Source organism: Ambystoma mexicanum, chromosome 3p, assembly GCF_040938575.1.
Source record: "Ambystoma mexicanum isolate Mex_15411 chromosome 3p, UKY_AmexF1_1, whole genome shotgun sequence".
In the NCBI taxonomy this organism is placed as follows: Eukaryota; Metazoa; Chordata; class Amphibia; order Caudata; family Ambystomatidae; genus Ambystoma; species Ambystoma mexicanum.
Window position 1 is genome coordinate 493,209,944 of NC_090925.1, and position 21,891 is coordinate 493,231,834.

Below are 21,891 nucleotides of genomic sequence, written 5' to 3' on the forward strand. Positions count from 1 at the left end.
ATTGCAGTACGCCAACATGATGCACACCAGTGCCATGGTGGAATCGGGAGCAGGGGGGGTGGAGGGGCAAGGGAGCATGCCTATGTGGAGTACCCGCATGCAGGCAGTAGACACATGCATGTCAGTCATGCAATGACATAGTCCCAGTGCTGAGACGAAAGACACCCTAGGCTACATGTAGAAGGTCCAGCGAGCTGGAACATGGACCAGAGGGGCAGCCGGGTGACTAGCATGTGAGTAGGGTGCAAGTGTGGTGAAGAGGACAGTCCCCGTCTGCTCTACATGTCCAGCATGCTGCACAGCAGGCACGCATCAGTGAAGCATTGCATGACTCGTACATGAGAACCATGTACACATGACATGTAGTGGCAGTCAAGCACAACACATCACACAAGCAAACCACACATGGTCTGGACAAACACGTGACAACACTCACTGGATGGGGCATCTAAGTCCTGCATCTCTCCCACTCCTTCGTACAATCATGCCGGTATGAACACTGCAACAATCGACTTGTGCGGAGTGAGGTCTTCCTCCTGAGCTGGTGAACCACCGCCAGTCAACCCAGTCATGGCATAATTGGAGGCACGCTTTGCCTTAGCACAGCGTCGGAGGTCATCCCAACGCTTTTTGCACTCTTGAGCTTTGCACACCTCATGTCCGAATGCACTCACTCAATCTGCAACTTGCTTCCAGTGGGGCATACGATGGGCAGCCGTAGTGTGACAATTCGGCCCCACTAGCATATCACGGTTGTGGTCCTGCACGTAGTCCACAAGGAAGTCCAGTTCCTTCATGCAGAAAGGCTTCTTCCTCGATGTGCCGGAGGCCGGAGCTGTGTCTGGGGTCCCAGCCTGTACTGCAGGTGCAACCTTCCTCCTCTTGGACAGTGGTCCGGACCCTGACTGGCAAATGCCGCTCTGATCAGTATGGGCAGTGGCACTAGTGGATTGAACTAAGGGAGTGACAGGTGGAACAAGGATGGAAGCCCTGACTTGCGTCGGTGGCTGCTGGGTGCCCCTGACTTGACGCTGCACAGCAACATCTGCTGTGCTAAGGTCACTGACCGGGACTGTCCTGGATGGTAGACTCACAGCCGGGGTGGTGTTGGCTGCATCTGCCCATGCACTTGCCGACACCCGGCTGCTCGGGGCAGCAGATGACAATACTGCCCCAGGGACATGTGCCTCGGTGTGCCCCCTGACCTCCTGAAAATCATCCTGGGACTCTTCAGGTGCCAACGCAACATGCGCTGGCTGACCCTGAGCCTGGATGGTGGTGTCCACAGCTGCACCTGCAGCTACCACTACCCTTGGGCCTGTGGCAGTCGATGAAACAGACTGCCGGGTCACATGGGCGCCAGTGCCAGATGCAAGAGCTGCATCTCCCGGAGCCACAGGGGGTGGTGGCATGACTGCACCAACACGTGCCGAAGTGGTGCACCCCTACCTCTTCCCCCTCTGCAGCCACCCTGGACACCCTGGAGTCCCCCTACTTCCTGGTCACCCCAGCCACGTCCCTGACCATGCCCACCACATGGAGTACGCCCAGCTGAGGCGCCCCTCACCTTTTGTGCCCTCCCAACCATGGCACAGATGTAGTAGTGCTGGCACAGATGTAGTATTGCAAATGGGAGGTGTACATGACAATTGTCCTGGGCAATTGGGGTGAAGGGGGTGGGGTACTAGATGTTAACAGCACCCCTGCACCTGCAAGGCTGTATGTGACCCCGGTGATAAAGTGATGGGTCACGCAATGCTCAGGCACCCCAAAACTGCAGTAAAACCGTGCACGCAAACCCCGGCAGCCCACGTGTGTGGAATTAACCTCCAGTAGTACGTGGTGGCACCCAGGGACACAAAAAAAACATACGCAAGCGACACGCAGGATACTATGAGCTCGAAAAACGGGTATGTGATACACAGGGGCACCCGCAGTGGGAAAATAGCGTGCATGACTCACCATCTGACTAGCGTGATAATGAAAAACACGTGTAGCCAATACCCCCCGCAAAATAAGAGAAATGTACTTGATCCGCTGTGAAGTTGTGATGGCACGCGAAACAACCAGAAGTAGCAACACACGTCGGTCTCCACGAAAGGCACGTAGAGCGAACTGCTGGCCCCGCTCACCTTTAACCCGTGCTGAGGGAAATGCCCGCGCGCGTGCCACTTCACTTACGCGCTTAGGCCCTTTCCTCGAATTACACACATTAACATGTGGATGTGCTGTTTTTTCACGTGCTCATTCACTATGCACCCATCATGAGGGAAATGCCCACGCATGTTACGTCACAGATGCGCTTACGTGCTAAGGGCCTTTCCTCGAATTACACGCTGACGTGCAATTTTTTCACGTGCCAAATCACTCTGTATCAAGCTGGCCATGCAACAACACACGGAAGACCACGCTCCTGCCCAGAAGTCTGAATTACTGCCCCCCAGAGCCCCGAGCTGACTCTCACCAGCCATCTGCTGCTGCCTGCCTGCCTGCCTGCCTGCTGGCCACGTGCCCTGCTATGTGGTGCTTGCACATCAGCCATCTGCAGGGGTCCAGTTGCTCTGACCACCCTTGCTGGAACAGAAGACTCCCAACTGAAGTTCCATCGCTCCACAGCCCAGCACCAGGACCCAGTTGCCCACCCACACTACCTCGGGGGTTGCCTTGTCGGGGGAAACACCATCAGAGACCACTAGCAACCCCCAGCCAGAGAGGCAGAGGGCTACCAGCTTCAGTGCCGCCGAAGTTGGTATCATGGTGGAGCAAGTCCTTGTGCATTATGATGCCCTCTTCGGAAGACCATGTGCCGACAATGAAGGACGGAAGAGGATCTGGAACGACATTGTGGCTGCCATCCACGTGGAGGGGGTGGCAGCCCGTAACATACCACACGTCCGGAAGTGCTGGGAGGACTGCAGGTCCAGGACACTCAGCAAGGCCCGGCGCCTCTTGTAGGCAGCCTATGCAGAGGGGTGCCGGGTCCGCCTTACCAACAACCAGATGAGGGTCCTGGAACATATACGCCCAGCACTCCACCTCCAGGTCCTTCAGAGGCAGAGCAATCTGGAGTTGAGCGGTAAGTGTCCATGCGTACTGATTGGGCACAGTGCATGTTGAGGTGTGCCAGGAGTGTGCAGCTTGGACATATGCCTTGAAAGGCCCATATATGGATGTGCATATACACGGACATGAGCCTGCCGTTTGTGAGTCCAGTCATGTGTGAGGCACATCAATGGTGTATGTGTTCAAACGCATGATGCCGAAGTGCATGTGGAGAGGCACACATGTTTGCATTTCTGTGTATGTACTATGGCATGGTTGGGGTGTGACACATGGATGCTGGTTCCACCTTCATGTACGTGCACGGTGTACATGTGCGTGTGTGTGTATTTGGCATGTGTGCGACTGTGATACACCATGGATGTTTGTGACACCGACATGTATGAGGCTGATTGGCAGATGTGACATTGTTGCCAATGATTTCACTGTGACAGGTGGTGTAGATGTAAAGATGCATGTATGTCTGGTGGCGTGCGTGCATGTGTTCGGCACTCCTCGTGTTGCATGTGGTATTAGGCTAACCTTTGGATGCTCATGCTGTTGTATGTGTATGGTTGGTGCTGTCTGCTGCAACATTCCTGTTAATTTGCGCATGTGTGTGGGTTCAAATGATATGTGTGTTGGGGAGTGTTTTGGCATCTATGAAGTTTGACACTGCCACTCATGTGCAACTGTCATGTGTGTATGAGACCATTGTACAGTGCCCTGATGCCTGTGTTATGTCTCTCCCTGTCTGCAGCGTCAACTGATGAAGAGGGCGGAGACGGTGCTGTGGAGCACAGCGGCAGGGATCCCACCGCCAGCCGGAGACGCAAGGCCCAGCTTCCCTCCCGGGTTGTCATCTCTTCGGGGAGTGAGGAGTCTGGTGCCATGTCCACCGCCACAGCTGCCGAGGTTAGGTCCAAGAGGCGGAGGTCGGCGGTGGACTCCTCGGCTGCAGAATGGGCAGCTAAGACCTCACAGGGGCCTATGGAGGAAGATGGCACAGAGTCATCCAGGTTGCTGGGGGGTTCGGTTGAGGAGGAGGCTGTGGAAGGCCCATGCATGGAGCCTGGAGGGGGAGATTCCACTGGTGCTAGTGGTGCAGTCCAGGGGCAGGGACAGGAGGCAGCACAGGCCGCGGCGGAGGTGGCTGTGTGTAATACTGTCCCCGATCCTGTGACTGCATCATCCGGCACCAGCAGGGATGCCTTCGTCCAGACCCGTCTTCAGGGTGGGGATGTGCACACAACAACTGGCCTTCCTCTCCCTGTGGAAGTGGCAATCCGGTACAGTGTTGAGCCTGTCCCGGCTGGGGTAGCATTGTGTCAAATTGGCATTCGGGATGACGTGCAGGGTTCTCATGTGGACAATGCACATCATTTCGAATGCCTCATTGACCGCGTTGACCTACTAGGACCGGTCAGCAAGGCTGTGTTCCTCCGTGTGCTGGAACTTCTAACGACACCCTCCTAAATTGAACCCCCTATGCGCCAGTCGTCCTCCTTGCCATCTTCCTGCCTATGTATAACCTGGGCACCCTGTGGAGCTGCCCCTGACCCAGCGGCCAGGCTGGTGGAGGAAACATCCCTGCCACAGTCGAGAGTCAGAGTTCCAGCAGGGATGGTCACCCCAACAACTGGACCCCAGCAGGAGGAGGACATGCAGGCATCGACAGGCAATGCACATGCATGGCAGCAGCAGGCTCAAGGTGGGAGTGATGATGGCTCGGGGACATCAACATCACAGGGGCAGGCATCGGCCAGAGGGCAGAGGGACCCTGGATTGGGAGTGTCTTTGATGTCTTTGATGTGGCAGCGATTGGGTCGGCAAATAGATGTGGGCTCAGGCACAGCTCACTATGGTCAGGGTGAAGAACTCCATGCGCAGGGCATTGAGGCGGGCTGAGTGCCTTGGGGCAACTCGCAGTGAGTTGGAGGAGGCCATGGCTGCATCCCTGTGAGAACTCGGGGCCAGGGAAGAGGCCCACCTCCAAGACGTTGAAGAGGAGTTCGATAATGCCCTGGCCCGGGACATCAACAAGTGAGCCGTTGGACTTGCCCGCCGCCTTTGTACATAGTTCTTTAGGATTAGGTTTCCTTTTTTTTCTTTATTTTGGAGTTCATGGACTTTGGTCCACTATGTGCATAGGGATTTTATAAGATTTTTGGTAGGTTTCCTTTTTGTTTGGGCATCATGGACCCTTTGGACTTGCAGTGTATATAGTTCCAGACTTGTACATACTTCAGCCCATCCTCCCTCCCCATGCCCTGCAGGCAGCCCACACCACAGGGGACTACCTTACACCCCTTGGCATGCCCCGCGGCCAGCCCAGATGACACCATGCACTTGTGAGCCCCAACACATGTCCCCCACCTACCCAGCAGTGACGGGCACCTGCCAGCAGGCCCTGACTCATGTCTCCCTGGACTCCCAAGAGGGCAGTGATGGGCACCTGCCAGCAGGCCCTGACTCATGTCCCCCTGCACTCCCTAGCACCCACCCACCCAGCAGTGACGAGCACCTGCCAGCAGGCCCCGACTCATGTCCCCTGCTGCACCTACGCAGCAGTGACAGGCACCTGCCAGCAGGCCCCATCTCATGCAGGAATGAACAATGGAGCCACAGAGTGGCAACACATGACTGAGGCATTGTTCATTGAGACATGCACAAAACCAATGATAGAAGACAACACCAATCTCTAAGTTAGCAAAGATGTATTAAAAACATTATGAACTGACATTGACGAAATTAAACTTGAAAATCAATGTACAATGAGAGATATTAAAAAAAAGGTGATCCAATGAAGTAAAAAAAAAATGTGTCGTGTTGAATGAAAAAGTGGTCCATTGACAATGTCTATAAGGAAAACATAATCCAAATGAAAGAAAACCATTGATCCATGGGAACATTGAAAAAGAAAGTATGTACAAGTCTGCAACTATATACAATAGAAGTCCAAAAGGGCCATGATCCACAAACAAAAGGAAACCTACAAAAAAGTCCTATGAAGAAAAAACTATATACACAAAGTCGAGCAATGTCCATGAAGTCCAAAATAAAATGAAAACACAAAGGAAACCTAACACTAATGAACTATGTACAATGGCGACGGTAAAGTCCAATGGCTCACTCATTGATGTCATGGGCCAGGACATCATCGAACTCCACGTCGATGTCCTGGAGGCGGGCCTCTTCCCTGGCCTCGTGGTCTTGCAGAGATGCAGTCATGGCCTGTTCCAACTCCCTGTGAGTAGCCTCGAGGCACTCAGCCCACCTCAATGCCCTGTGCATGGAGTTCTCTGCCCTGACCATAGTGAGCCGTGCCTCCTCCGCCCGTCGCCGCTCTGCATCTATCCGCTGGCCCAACCACTGCCACACGGAAGACACTCCCAATCCAGGGTCCTCCTGCCCTCCGGCCGATGCCTGCCCCTCTGATGTTGATGGCCCCGAGCCATGATGCCTCCTGCGCTGAGCCTGCCGCTGCTTCCGACTCAACTGCCTCTGCCACCACCACGGCATCCAGGATGATGGAATCCACCAATGCCGTCGTGCACGTGCCCTGCCCGATGATGCCGGTACATCCTCCATCCGCTGGGGTCCAGTTGGTGGGGTGCCCACCCGTACTGGACCTCTGACTCCCACACTGTGGCAGGGATGGAATCTCCACTCGGCTGGCTGTGTTGATTGGGGCAGATCCACAGGGGGCCCTGGTGGCATCTGGGCCAGAAGACGGCATGGAGAACGACTGGCGTATGGTGTGCACAGATGAGGAGAGGGCTGCAAGACTGGCCGAAACATGGAGGAAACCACCAAACACGGAACCTCCCAACTAGGCCACGTTGACACACAGCTGTTCCTGATGACGTGCGTGGTCCCCCCGGGAAGCACGCATGTCATCATGAATGTCACGTGTGTGCAACGCGACACCAATCAGGACAGACTCCATCCGGTCACGGGTCCCCTCGTCCGCAGGTAGAGGAGTGCCAGATGACATGGACCTCCCCCCTACCTGTGGACGGGCCTGGGACGGGGCATCCCTGCTGGTGCATGGTGATGCAGTCACAGTGTCAGGGACAAAGACATGCAAAGGCACCTCCGCAGAGACCTGTGCTGTCTACTGCCCCTGCCCCTGGACTGCACCACTTGCACCAGTGGTACCACCCTCACCAGGCCCCATGTGCGGCTCTGTAACGGCCTCCTCCTTCTCTATACCCACCACCAACCTGGATGCTCTGCACCGTCTTCCGCCGTTGCAAGCCCCTGTGGGGGCTCATCCACCCCTCCCGCTGCAGCCGTAGTGGGAGACGCGGCACCAGTCCCCTCGCTCCCGGATGATGGTATTTCCTGGGAGGGTGACTGGGCCTTGCGTTGCCAGCCAGTGGAGGCATCCCTGCTGCTTTCCTCCACAGCACCACCTCCACCCTCTTCTTCACTTGACGCTGTGTAAATGGAGACATTGAACACAAGCATCAGGGTATTGAACTATAGTCCCCTAGACACAAAGCAATGGCACATGAGTGGCACTGTCAAACGACACTTCCATTATGTCCCTCCACAACACATGGGTCAATGCAGGCAACACACGTGCAGGAACAGGTATGGCTCATGCAACATACACTGGCATCCATGTCCAAGGCACCGTAGTTGCAGCCAATGGTCGGCTGATTCTCACATGCACCATGGGACATGCTGGTCACATGGACACACATCACCAGAGGGTCATGCATTTTGCCCGGTATGCCCCCAGACACAGTGGATACTGGGATGACTAGGCTGTATCAGTGAATCAACACATCATCACCGACATGTGTCATGCATCCATGGTGCACACACTACTCAAACACATGGACATGTACATCATGCATGTGCATGACAACAGCACACATCTCTCACACCCCAAACATGTCAAATTACAGGCACAGGCATGCATACATGTGTGCGTTCCGCATGCTGCTCCACATTATGCATTGTTACACATGCACCATCCATGTGGGTCACGCCTGACTGGACTCACATGTGGCACCATCATGTCCCTGCACACACAAATCCAAACATTACCCATTCACACATGTAGCAAAGTAGCTAACTACCAGCACACTGCAACATGCCCTTTTTTAAACGTGAGTGTATGGCCACTTACCGCTCAACCCCAGACGGGCCTGCATCCTGAGGATCTGGTGGTGAAGCACTGGGCGAATGCGCTCCAGGACCCCCATCTGCTGGGTGGTATGCTGGCCCCGGCGCCCCACTGCATCCTCTGCTTCCAAGAGGTGCCAGGGCCTTCTTGAGGGTCCTGGACTTGTAGCCCTCCCAGCGCTTCTGGACATGTTTGATGTCGCGGGGTGCCACACCCCCCGCGTTGATGGCACCCATTATGGCCTTCCAGATCCTCTTCTGTCCTTCCTTGTCGGCACGAGATGTTGTGAAGAGGGCATCATAATGCCCCAGAACTTGCTCCACCAGGATACCAACTTCCTTTTCACTGAAGCTGGTAGCCCTCTGCCTCTCTGGCTGGGGGTTGCCACTGGTGCCAGAAGATGTTGTGTTGCACTTGGCAACCACTGAGGCAGGTGTGGGTGGGCAACTGGGTCCTGGGGCTGGGCTGTGGAGTGATGGTATTTCAGTTGGGAGTCTTCTGTTCCAGCAGGGGTGGTCACTGCAACTGGACCCCTGCAGATGGCAGATGTGCAGGCACCAAATGGCAGGGCACGGTGGCAGCAGGCAGGCAGGCAGCAGCAGATGGCTCGTGGGAGGCTGCTCGGGGCTCTGGGGGTCAGTAATTCAGCCTTATGGGCAGGAGCGTGGTCTTCCGTGTTTTTTTGCGTGGCCAGATTGATACGGAGTGATTTGACATGTGAAAAAACAGCACGTAAGTGTGTAATTCGAGGAAAGGCCCTTAGCGCGTAAGCCCATCTGTGACGTAACATGCGCAGGAGTTTTCCTCGCCACTGGTTGAAGGTCCCTTGTGGGTTGCCATCGCTCTGTACGTGCTCTTCGTGGGATGCAGTATGTGTATTCCGAGGGTGCGCATGGACCTTTCCACACGTTTTGGCTGCCGCGAGCAAGGTATGTGTATTCCGAGGGGTGTGCGGGGAGTTTTACACGCGTTTTCGCTGGCGCGAGCGGGGTACCTGTATTCCGAGGGGTGCGTGTTGACTTTTACACGTGTTTTCGCTTGTTGCGGCCGGGGTACGTGTATTCTGAGCGGTGCACGTGGACTTTTCCACGCGTTTTCGCTAGTGCGGCCGGGATACGTGCATTCTGATGGGTACGCATGGACTTTTACATGCATTTTCGATAGCGCGAGAGGGGTATGTGTATTCCAAGGGGTGCGCGTGGATTTTTCCTCATGTTTTCGCTAGTGCGGGCGGGGTACGTGTTTTCCGAGGGGTGCGCAGGGATTTTTCCATGCGTTTTTGATAGCGCGAGCGGGGTACGTGTATTTCGAGGGGTGCGCAGGGAGTTTTCCACGCATTTTCAATAGTGTGAGCGGGGTACGTGTATTCAGAGGGGTGCGCAGGGAGTTTTCCATGCATTTTCGATAAAGTGAGAGGGGTACGTGTATTCCAAGGGCTGCGTGTGGACTTTTACAGACGTTTTCGCTAGTGCGGGTGGGGTACGTGTATTCCGAGGGGTGCGCAGGGATTTTTCCATGCGGTTTCGATAGCGCGAGGGGGTACGTGTATTCCGAGGGGTGCGCGGTGAGTTTTACACGTGTTTTCGATAGTGCGAGAGGGGTATGTGTATTCCAAGGGGTGCGCGTGGACTTTTCCACATGTTTTCGCTAGTGCGTGCGGGGTACGTGTATTCCGAGGTGTGCGCAGGGATTTTTCCATGCGTTTTCGATAGCGTGAGGGGGTACGTGTATTCCGAGGGGTGCGCAGGGAGTTTTACACGCGTTTTTGATAGCGCGAGCGGGGTATATGTATTCCGAGGGGTGCGTGGGGAGTTTTCCACACATTTTCGTTAGCACCAACGGGGTACATGTATTTCGAGGGGTGCACATGGAGTTTTCCATGCATTCTCAATAGTGTGAGCGGGGTACGTGTATTCAGAGGGGTGCGCAGGGAGTTTTCCATGCATTTTCGATAGCGCGAGAGGGGTACGTGTGTTCCAAGGGCTGCGTGTGGACTTTTACAGAAGTTTTTGTGCTTGGTGGGGCTGTATGCTGGTCCCCTGGCCTTTGCGCCATGTAGGAGGTTTGTGCAATGTTTTTGGCGCATGGGGCGGGATTGGGGGCGTAACTGGCACCTCTGCAGGGTTGCTGCGCCACTCTGCCCCACGGCTGGTCATGGGTGTTGAAATCCATGAATAGGCTGTGCGTTGAAATGGGTTTTGGTGTACGCAGCTGGTGCAGACTGCCTCACGTGCACTCTGTGCGCCAGTCGCTTGCGCCACTTGTGTGCCGAATTCTATGAATTACCCCCTAAATGTAGATGTCATGAAATACTAGTCTTGGTAACTAATGCAGATATGTTTGAAATATACTTTCACTGAAATCCTTATTTTTTCTACTTTGAAACTGTGGATGACACCAAATGAAGGTGGTTCTGTATACAAAAAGATGTATTTATCACTTGGTTGTTGAAAAATGTTGCAATGAATGAATTGTACAACAGTTGCTAAAAGAAAGATGTTTTGATTATTCAAATTAAATATTCTGTTTTTTTTAACTTGACTTCTCATGCCGGGTTTAGTCAAAGAAAACTGTTTACAGGCAATTACACTTGTGTCTTTACCCTCTGTTTGAGGATTAGTGCATTTTCATGTCTTTAAGAGTTTTAAATTATTGTTGATATAACACTGATTGACTCTCCCTCTAATACAGATTAGGATCACAGGAGTGCACATGGGGCTATCGTGTGGCGACACACGATTTTGTTTTGCTATTTACAATGGCTCATGGTCCCACTCACATATGTGCTAGGAAAATCTGTAAATAACTGGAATCTGTCTGGGTGAATGTCAACATCTCAAAAACTGCTGAGCGTTTTGTCCAGAATTGTATGGTTTGTTTACAGCATAATGTGGGGAAGGGTACGATGACACCGAGGGGTAGTTTTGGTCCCCCCTTTGTGCCTTTTGAAATTATTCATTTTGACTTCATTGAGATGGAGCGCTTTTATAACTACAAATATGTCTTGGTAGTCATGTGTGCCTTTAGCAAGTGGGTTGAAGCCTTCCCTGTAAAATATGCTACAGCAATGACAATGGCGAAAACCATGCTTAAGGAATATTTTCCTAGGTTTGGTTTGCCAAGGGTCATCTGTTCGGATAATGGTCCACATTTTATCGCTGCTGTCATCTTGCAAGTATGCGCGGGATTACAGATCGATAAATGATTCTTTTCGGCTAGCCACGCTCAGAGTGCTGGAATTGTAGAACGCCATAATGGTATCTTGAAGAATAAACTTGCAAAGGTCTGTGTCAGCAGTAATTTGAAATGGCCAGACGCCTTACCTATAGCGCTACTGTCCATGCAAACAACCGCACAGACTAGAACTGGACTCTCCCCATATGAAATTATAATGGGGAGACCAGCTAATATTTGGAATTTGCCTAAACCTAAGAAACTGAAAGATGTGGAGCATTTTCTTCTTGCTGAATACTGTGACCAGTTAACTCAAAACTTGTATTTGATTTATCAGCAGGTGCAAGAAGCCCTCTCAGTTAAATACGAGGGGCCAGGTCACAGAATTCGACTCAGTGAATGGGTGCTCACAAAGTCATTTGAGAGAGCATCCAGTCTTGCACCGCGATGGAGAGGACTGTTTCAGGTCCTGTTAGCCACAAAGAATGCTGTACGAGTAGCTGGAAGAATACACTGGATACATGCCACACACATCAAACTGTTTGCTCAGCTTCTGGTGATAAATCGGTCTTGAACAACATCAAGGGTATTTCGGAGACTCTTCCTGAGCCCGTGGGGCCTGCGGAGACTGCCGCTTTGTCTCTGAATTCTTCTTTGGATCTTTCTGCACCCTTGAGTAACCTTTTCTCTGTTTCATCACTTGCATCAGGAAGCAACGACAGACTGTTCGCAGATCACGCAGTGCCTGGAGTCTTAAGGTACGCTCTGCGTCCACGGCACTAGACTTACAGCACAGTATGGCTGTGCCTACAAGAAATGACTGTTGAGCTTGTCCTTTGCCACTTTCTCGCTGAAACATAAGTGAGTGGCTGGGACCGGCAAGAGCTATCTTCAATCAAGAATAATCACGTGGTCAGGAGATCACCAACAAACAAACTTACTGAGTCTATCGCAGAAACTTTCCAGCAAAGAGCTTTGAGGAACAATGCCTGTTGCTATCTCCACTCGTACGGAGCAACCAATCGATTGTGTGGCTAACAAAGATATTGGACAGAAACATACATGGTCCATGAGGACATACTGTTTCTTTGTAATTATGTTAACTGGTCTAACAGTGGCAATTGCTCTTGGGTTTTGGTACATTGAGGGGGTGTGTTCATTTGAAACGTGTATAGCCACTGAGAGTGTTCCCACTATGTTTTCTCCTTTCGTGCATCTGCACACTCTATCTCCTAGGGATTCCCTACACAGACAGAGTTATCACAACAATTCACTTTTGTTAAACATGAATGCGACCCATGCGATCTTGAACAGAACTAATTGCTGGATATGTTCGCATCTGCCACAACACGGGGAAAAAGGGTTGGGCTGGTATATTCATCTTTTGCCTCTAACTACTGCATGCTATGCCTCTCTAAGGGCATTATTCTTTGGTCGTTGGAATAACAACATCTCAGGGAACTTTGACGGGACTAATTTAAATGAGCGCGAAAGGTGAGTCCTGTTGCCCCTGGGATGTTTCCTTTTTCGCAAATAGGAGCAAGCTTAATGTTAATTCTATTAGGCCTTCTGGTAGACTTTCTAGACCTTTCCAATCATTAATTTCTTTCAAGATGGCTCCCGTAGGCAACCGAGATGCCACACCTCCTTCCTACACTATCAATCACAGCCCCAACTCTGTTTCCTTCTGCATACAAAGGAATGGTTCTCAGTCAATGGGTACTTTTGAGAGTTGTACCAATATTGCGAATTTGACTAGTGAGGACAGACCCTTGTATGTAGGTGATCCTGTCTATTTCGTTTGTGGCAATGATGCTTATCCTTGGATACATAGGGATTGGCAGGGTACTTGTTATTTGGATATCTTGTTACCAGGAGTATATGTAGCTAGCACCTCTGAGGTCTCTAGGGCGTGTCCACTGCAGGACGAGGATGGTGATATTCCTTCACAAGTCATGGGTGATGTAGTGAAATCCTGTGTGCCATTTTGGTGACAAATCATGAATTCCGAGGATATTAGGAGACTAGCAAGAGTATTGGAGAGAACCATCAACCGGTCCATCGATATACTCTACAACATAAGACAGATTAGTGGCTCTATAGAACCGGATGGTGTTAGACGTCATCCTGGCGTGGCGTAGTGGAGCATATAAATTGGTGGGATCTGCTTGTTGCGTTTTTGTACCTGACTCCTCCCCTACCATATTCAAGGCAATACAAAATCTACACGTCCTAAGTACAGAAGTACATGTTCCTGAGGGGAACTGGGATCTTAGTACTTGGTTTTGGGACTTTTTACGGACTTGGGGATGGAAATGCTTTTCAATCTTAATGGTAATCCTTGGTATTCTGTTGTTCTGTTGTTGTTGCATACAATATCTTCCTGTCATATGTGCGATTTTAGGAGGATGTTGTGCGCAAACTGTAGGAACATTAGGACTGAAAATACATGCACCCGAGAAGATGACTAATGTTTTTGTAATGGAGCATATTACTGTTAAAGATTTGATGGCAATCGATATATCTGATGAATGTGATTCATGATGTACGGACATTGAAACTTGGAGTTACGAGTAAAGCAAATATTTTTTTTAGTAAAGCTCTTGGCTTAGGCCAAAACGAGGGGTTGTTAAACGGTAATTATATAGTGCCTCTTTAGTTTTTATATTGGTCTAAGCTTATTCGCGCTAAAGTTCCGATTTTTGGGTTAACTTTGCCGCCATTTTAAGATTCATCCAACATTTTGATTTTCACTCGTGTGTTCTACATTCTAAAATGGTGGACTATGTTTTCGACTTGCAGCCAAACCTTCCCACCTTTGAGTTCTGTTAATGTTTAGGTTGTCCGAGAGCTGACTGTTTAAACTGAGCAAAGAGACATTGCGCTTCATCTGAACTGTCATTTAAGTGTTGTCTGCGCTCACAAGCCTCACCCTTGTATAAACATTGGGACAAAGAAGGACAAACCTCGGGCGTATGCTTTAGCTGAGCTACATTGTGGAGAAACCTGGAATAAGGCTTACCACGGATCCGGGAACATACATCACTATTGTGTCTTCATGGAAATACAAACTTATGTAATCCATTGCATGATATTGTAAAATCTGTATGTGAACTAGGCACGAACTCTAGACCACACATTATTAACATGAAGAGAGGCTGGAAAATATTATATGAAATGTATAAATACGCTAGTGTTTAGATGTTCAGCACTCTCTCACCTCTCCTTGTCAGCTGGTACACATTGCGAGGTGTTGGGAGCCAGATAGCTGTCTGTTTTGCTATGTAAACTGTACAGTTATAAAAGATCTGTGAATCTTTTTAGCCCGGTGATTGGTGTATTTCCTTTGTGGTACTCAGCCTCGATATTTCTTTGTTCTTTCAAATAGGGGAACACCGGAGCTGTATCCACAACAAGGTGGCGGATAAACCCCTTCTTGAAAATTTTAACCAATATAAACACAAAGATACTGAGCTCAAATGGTTTGTGCTACAGAGTGTCAAACAACAAAAGAGAGGAGGTGATATGGCAAGGGTCCTACATAGAATAGAGCAACGTTGGATTTATAACCTGGATACAGCTGAACATGTGCTTAATATATCCGTGGAGTGGAATGCATTAATAACACATTGATTGAAATATACAATTCTGCTTGAATACAACTGATATGTTTGACCACCCACACTGGAGTTGGGAATGACATCAAAACCACTTATGTTTGGCTAATATAGAGAGAAAAAGGTTTTGCGAGGAATACATATTGCCCAGATACGAGCATTCATCTAGTAATCAGACTTTTGCTGTAATACAACTAATACGTTGGACCACCCACACCGTAGTTGGGAATTACATCTAAGCCACTTATGTTTGGCAAATCCAGAGAGAAAAAAAGGATTTGCGAGAAATGAACATTGCCCTGATATGAGCATTCATGTAATAATCTGACAAGAGGCACCTAGCCTATAGTAGTGTTGCACACATGCTGTCTTGAATTTGTATTGACCTGGACCTATTGATAATACATAGTGTTGGCCTTTTCTAGGTGCAGAGAAGAAGTAATGTAATCATGCATCCATTTTAAATTAAGAAATAGGTGGTACAATTATTTAGATAATAATATTATTCATAATTGTTCAGCAAGATCGACATGGTTAATCTTTTTTTTAAAAATATTGGCTTTCTTGGAGGATATAGATCATATGTCAACACGGTATAGGTTGTCCTCTAGGTTTAAATAAGAACATGTGTAATATGGCCCACAATTGGGCATCGAGCGCTGATGGATTATTAAAAAGAAATTTAAAAGACTATGTGGAATTACGGCATAGTCTTTTTTCTATGTCCATATAACTGTACGTAAATGGGTTCAATCAAATATTTGGCTAATTGGAGGAATGATTTTGTATATGAGATAATACAGGGAGAAATGTAATAGTCGGCTCTCGGACGGTTTCGAGTGATTCCAAATGGATTTGTAAATACTGAAAAGAGTCAAGGTGAACAGTCCTCTTTCTATGACCGCGCCGCGGCGGAGAGACGCAAGGCAGTGTTTCTCATTTTTTCCTGTGCAACGGTGAGCGCGACACAGAAGAGAAAGATTCAGACGTCTCGAAGGTGTAAACTTCGACAAAGGTAAGAAACTCAATAAGGGGTCCGCATTGTATCGTGATCCGAGTAAAGATGAGGGATTTCGTTTCACCAACCGGGGCATTAAATATAGCCTACAATATCTCACTAGTCTGTTTGTAAGGGAGAAGAAGGCAGACCTATGGGGAATTGTATGTGAAGGACATATGGGAACTACAAGGAATAACATTTGGATTGTGTTTTGTAATAACATGGGGCGGTATATAGAAAGAATTAGGCGATAAATAATGGGTGACCATGAGATGTGACGAGAATAGAATTGCAGTTGGAATACTAATAAATATACATTTAGATAGATACCCGAACATAATATAAGGAGGACATTTATTTTACAACACAAGATGGAATATTTCTTTGTCTGAATACTAGACCATACTGCAAAGTTGAATAAGGAATGCTAATTGTGGCCCCTGTAGAATAAGAAATGTGAATAGCTAACAGACCATATCGTTTGCAAACATTCTAATTTATGTTCTATAATCTATATTTGTAGAGATACTGGGACTCATTAAGCCGATCCCGAAGAAAAAAGATTGGAAGCCGCTGACAATTTAATTGTGATCATTGCAAGAGTCATCATGAATATTTAACTTGAAGGATTTAAGCCAATGTAAGTATTGATACGCATTAAAGTGCGGGGCCATTCATTAGAAGATATAACTTGTAAGAGGGTGCCATTAACAAAAATATGGTTGTTCTTGTAGGAGCTGCACTATAAGGACATTTTGGTGAACCAACTTAAAGTAATATGATATATTTGTTTTTGTGACAACACAGACAAACCTTGTTGGGTGTGAAAGATTCCTTTGCTATCAACCAGGATACATTTTCACACCTAAGGGTGATCTTAAGGATGCCTTAATATTAGAAAAGTGAGTATTCAGTAAAGAAACATTGCAGGATGAGGTGACTAGTGAAATTAGTAGACCGAATTAATGGTGGTTATACATATTGCATCCTTGTGGTTTTTTCTTTCAAAATAGGCATAGGTCCACGGGTGTGATAAGGACTAATGCGAGTGTCTGACATTTGTGGTGTAATTAACCATCATAATTAATGTCGATCAAATGGTTACTGACTAAGAATCATTCTTCACATGTAGAGTGAGTTATAAATAAAAGGGGATGGCTTGATGATAAATCAATAAATGGTTTTATTCCTTTTTTAGGTGGTGTGATTCACCCTATCATGTCAAATGGGAACTAAACATTCTCCCATTGTGATCCTGATGAAGGTTGCTTTACCAGGAGGACATTATTTCTGAGGTCCTAAAAGAGAACTGATACACGTGTCGACGACTATTACTGTGTTATTAATTATATGAAGAGAACTTCATTTGACAACAAACAGAAGAAAATTCACAGTGTGAAAATGTTAGATTGTCGAACATGACCAAGATATCATGAGTATACATGGGAAATGCACGATTTTTAAGATAAAGTGAAAGTGAGTGGATGGTAGGAATGAGTGAGTGTCAGTAGACATTTTGAAAACGTTTTTTATGTGATGGAATTAGTTTTGATAAAAAATCAATATTAAATTAAAATTGAAACTGTAGCATTTATTGATATGTATAAAAAGATAGATGCGTATGATCGGCCATCCCCTATTCTACTGGTCCATTTTTTAATATGTTTAGAATGCTTCAGCTTAACGCCCTCTCTGTTTCCCTCCTCCTTCCCTTCCTCACCACCCTCCTTCCCTTACTTACCCTCACAGGTTAATTGCTCTAATTACTGTTTTAATGTTTTGATTCATGTCTTGTAAATTGCTTCTACTGTTATAATTTCTATGTATCTTGTTATAATGTAAAGCACTTTGGATTAAAGCACTACATAAACACAATAAATACATATACAAATCTGCTACCATGCACAATCTATTAGTATTAACATTGCTCAAGAACTCTACATATATGGCGAAAAACCTATCAATATATATAGGGTTTTATTTTGGGACAAATTTGCTAAATGGGGAATTGATCCAAAACGGTAAGGCTTGATAGACAACCAATTGCAAACTGTTTACCTTTTTACCCAATTTTTCAAAAATGTGTGCTCTAAAGTGCGCCATTTTACATTATTTTTTAAAAAAACATTCTTGTGGTGAGAAGACTCCCTGGAAACACTTGGTCGCTGAGACCTATTTTGGGGAAATGTTTACATCACTCCTCTTAAACAATTCACCACCCGCCAACGGAAATCAGGCCTAACTATGCCGAATATGGAGTGGGCACAGTTTGGTAAAACAACAACGGAACAGCACCATGGAAGAGAAGAGAGAGCAGGGCATTGTCAGGAGAAAGGAAACTGACATTGATAGTAGAGGCTGCTAATGAGTGGGCGAGGTGAATGCTGTGGGGAACAATACATCAGTAACCTCTGAGGAGACATGGTGATAAAACATGTACAAATGTAACATAAATATTAGAATCTATGGCATGGACAGTAGACAGGAGTGAGTGCCAGACACTGGACAGCATCAGAACATTCATTGTGTGACTTTATTTTTATTTTCTGGCAAAGGAATTTGGATGTGGTTCTCACTAGCAAAGATATACCGACCATTCTACCTCCTGCCAATAACCTGATCTCCACATACTTGATGTATCATTAGTTGTTTGTCTTGGGAGACACAGTGGGGGCCAATGTTTACATAAGGAGTAGCAAACGTCCACATGATCATTGCTTAGCAGAGAAGTGGCTATGTAGCAGAATTACCTCTTCAGACAAACCCATCTGCTTGCCGTACACACCTGCATGTATTACAGCCAGCATCTTTGCAATTGTACTGTTTTTTTGTACCATCTATAAACGGGCAGATTCCTTAGGAGTCCGTTGTTCATCTTGCCTGTTAGGTGTAAACGTCAGACAGCATTTGCACAATGACAAAAATGCAATGGAGGGAACCGTTTAGACGAAGTGTATACATGTAACAACCCTTCACACGCCCGTGCACTTTACGCTGACTTGAAGAATGAGCCCCACTGTAACAAATAACCACTGTTTATCTCTTGTGCAACTATGGGGTCAAGAAGTGGCAGAACATTGTCTGCAACGTGCAGAGGAGACAGTGTCCTTGCTAAGGTGGCAGTCACACAAGTATTGTACTAGAATCCTGTCCCGTATTCAGCACGTTATAAAATAACAATTATAATTATCCCATGAGCTCCCCTCCTGAACGCTCTGTAAAACCAGTGTTTTTTTTGTGTCCAATATATTTTGAAACATGTGACATAACATAAAACAGCATTCTTTGAAACTTCTCATGAACCCGCTTTTTAAAGGTTGGTTCCCTTCACTTGTTCAGTGACCTGTTGGCTTTTCACAACTCCTATCATTTAGGTGAAATGACGCAGTTGAATGATGGGAGCACGTTTGGCCCGGACTGCCGCCATTCATTTGGATTCATAATACAGCACGGTCCCCTTCCCTGTATTCTTTACCTGATGACGCAGTTAGCATATCTGTAAATTCGCCCTAGGCAGGTGGCAATACTTTATCCCGGGTACTCATTGACCGTTCCGGTCAGTGCTTCTTTCTATTTTAAAATAAATTGGGCTGACTTCTTTGTCCTTAACTCACATTCCCGTTTCATGGGCAAGTACTTTGCACTTCAATGTGCAGCAGACATGTCCAGACCCATATATCTGCGTTAGAAGGGCGCTTGACCTTGATTCTGGCAGCACCAGGTCAGCATTATAGTGTGATTACTGTGCTATACAACATTTTATCTTGCAGGATAATACACTTTCATCTCCATCAATCAATAGGATGATATAAAAGTTTATGACTTCAGCAAAACTGCTTGATATAGCTGTCAAGCCTTTCTTTCATTGCTCTTATATATCCAACTTAATTGACCCGTTGTGAAGATAAGGCTCTCAACAAATGTGTTTGAAATTCGCTGTAAATCAGCAACAAATAATGACAATAATCCAGTTTGGAAATTAGGTAACAGAGAGGATATATTTATTTTATTAACAGAATTACATAGTTTACAAACATGAAAACTGTTAATACTAAACATTAGCAAAACTAAATGCCTAAAAGCCTGTCCTATGCCTGCAGTCAATCATCAATCGTTCAGGCATAAAATCAATGTCAACTACGTAAACACATCTCACAAGGCCAAAATGGCTAATTGGGCCTCATTACCCATACGACTCAAAGGGAATGGGGATTAACACCATTCCGCCTCCGTGATTCCCGGAAAACCGGGGTTGTAATGCCCCGGTAATTCCGGGAATCACGGAGGCGGAATGGTAATAAGAGTCCGGCGGTAACCAGGCGGTTTTACCACCGCGGTTACCGCCGGACTCGTAATGAGGCCCAAATACTTTTGTAAGGAAGATGATACATCTTTCGTGGTAGCCACTCATGAAGATATTCCAAAGTTCTTCACCACTAGTCTTCGCCTCTATGCCACCAGAATGTAGCATTACTATGTGGAGCCTCCCAACAGACTCACATTTAGTCAGGAGATGCCTCGCAGTTTCCAACGAAATTTCACCGCACAAGAGGGCATCGGCAGTCGTTTCTAGGAATGTTACTCCAAGTGCCCACTATCTCAAACATCTTGAACAATTGGGCCTCATTACGCAAATACCTCATTACCGGGCCATTCTTACCTTGGAGGGCCCGGTAATTTGCTTTTGTGGGACGCAGTAAGTCCCCATTCCCATTTGAGCCCCAATAGGGCTCAATGGGAATGAGGAGGATGCTAACAACAGGCCCGATAATGACGGGGCCGTTGTTAGTATCCTGGACTGCTAGCAGGTCCCGCTCTGCATGTCTGGTGGCCAGGCTTCCAGAGCGGGACCCGCTGCAAACCTTGTATTGTGGCAGCCCAGAATGAACAGTGCCGGTCCCTTACCTGCACCGTTCATTCTGTGGCTGCCACATTCGAAATGAGGCCCACTGATTTTAATTCTGAGATAGTCCCAAATAAGTGAATTCGCCAGAAAGTGATGAATATAGGGTGGGGGATCTCCACGAGACTGAATATACTCAGTAAATTCAGCAGAGTTGCTTTTAGTCACCAAGTAGACAAACAGTTGATCCTTACTCTGTGTGCAAAGAATGCTCTTCATGGTGATCTTATACTGACTAACCAACATAGCCAGGACATTTACTGAAGCCAAGCCACTGTTCAGCCACGTGCCCAACGTTCCCTAGACAACTAGAGGACATGAAGCATGCACGGGTCAGCAGCACTCCAAGCATTAACTTGTTCTACGAAGCCTCCTGAGCATGAGCAAGCTTCAAGTACGGAACTAGTGCAGAAAGATGATAACGCATGAGAATAGGCATATATGCAAGAGGATATATTTGGCATTTAAATGAGTATTTAAATGAGTTGTGTCAAACGAGTATCCCAAAAAATGCGGCTAAAACATGCAGACAAAACCAATCCTTTTTGCCAATTCACAGTTAATAGATGTTCCAGTTGGAGATTTTAGTTACTGCATCATGGGAAATATAACCTTCAGTGCCATTTGTGCATGTCCTTTGGCTGTTTACTTTTACGAGCACATCAGGGGTATTTATTCGTTTTTATAATGCTGCAAGGTCAACTCGTGGACACTTTCAAGTGCGTACATACAGGTGCAAGAAAAGGGAAACAGCTGAAAACATTTAAACTGCAATAAAAGCACACCGTGTGAAGTCTGATTTAGACTGCCAGTGTATGTTGGATTTTTTGTTGCAATGGGTCAAGGTGGTAAAAGTTGGAATACGTGGAGGGAGGATCTGAGCAGTGTGGTGCTCTAGGGGAGGCAATTGTTCACTGTACAGTAGCTGAATCCAGCTATGTTGGTTTGACTCTGTCACCGCATCTGACAGTCCATGTTCAGTCAAGTAAGCCTTGAAAGGTTTTCTTTTCAGTATCTT

General features: G+C 47.5%; 1 non-coding gene across 1 annotated transcript; it reads left to right on the forward strand.

The window, feature by feature from the left end:
• The first annotated feature begins 20,597 nt into the window (after nucleotides 1-20,597).
• LOC138581616 (small nucleolar RNA SNORA49) lies at nucleotides 20,598-20,730 on the forward strand. Its single transcript, XR_011304677.1, has one exon. It is a non-coding gene; the product is annotated as a small nucleolar RNA SNORA49 (small nucleolar RNA).
• Nucleotides 20,731-21,891: the final 1,161 nt, after the last annotated feature.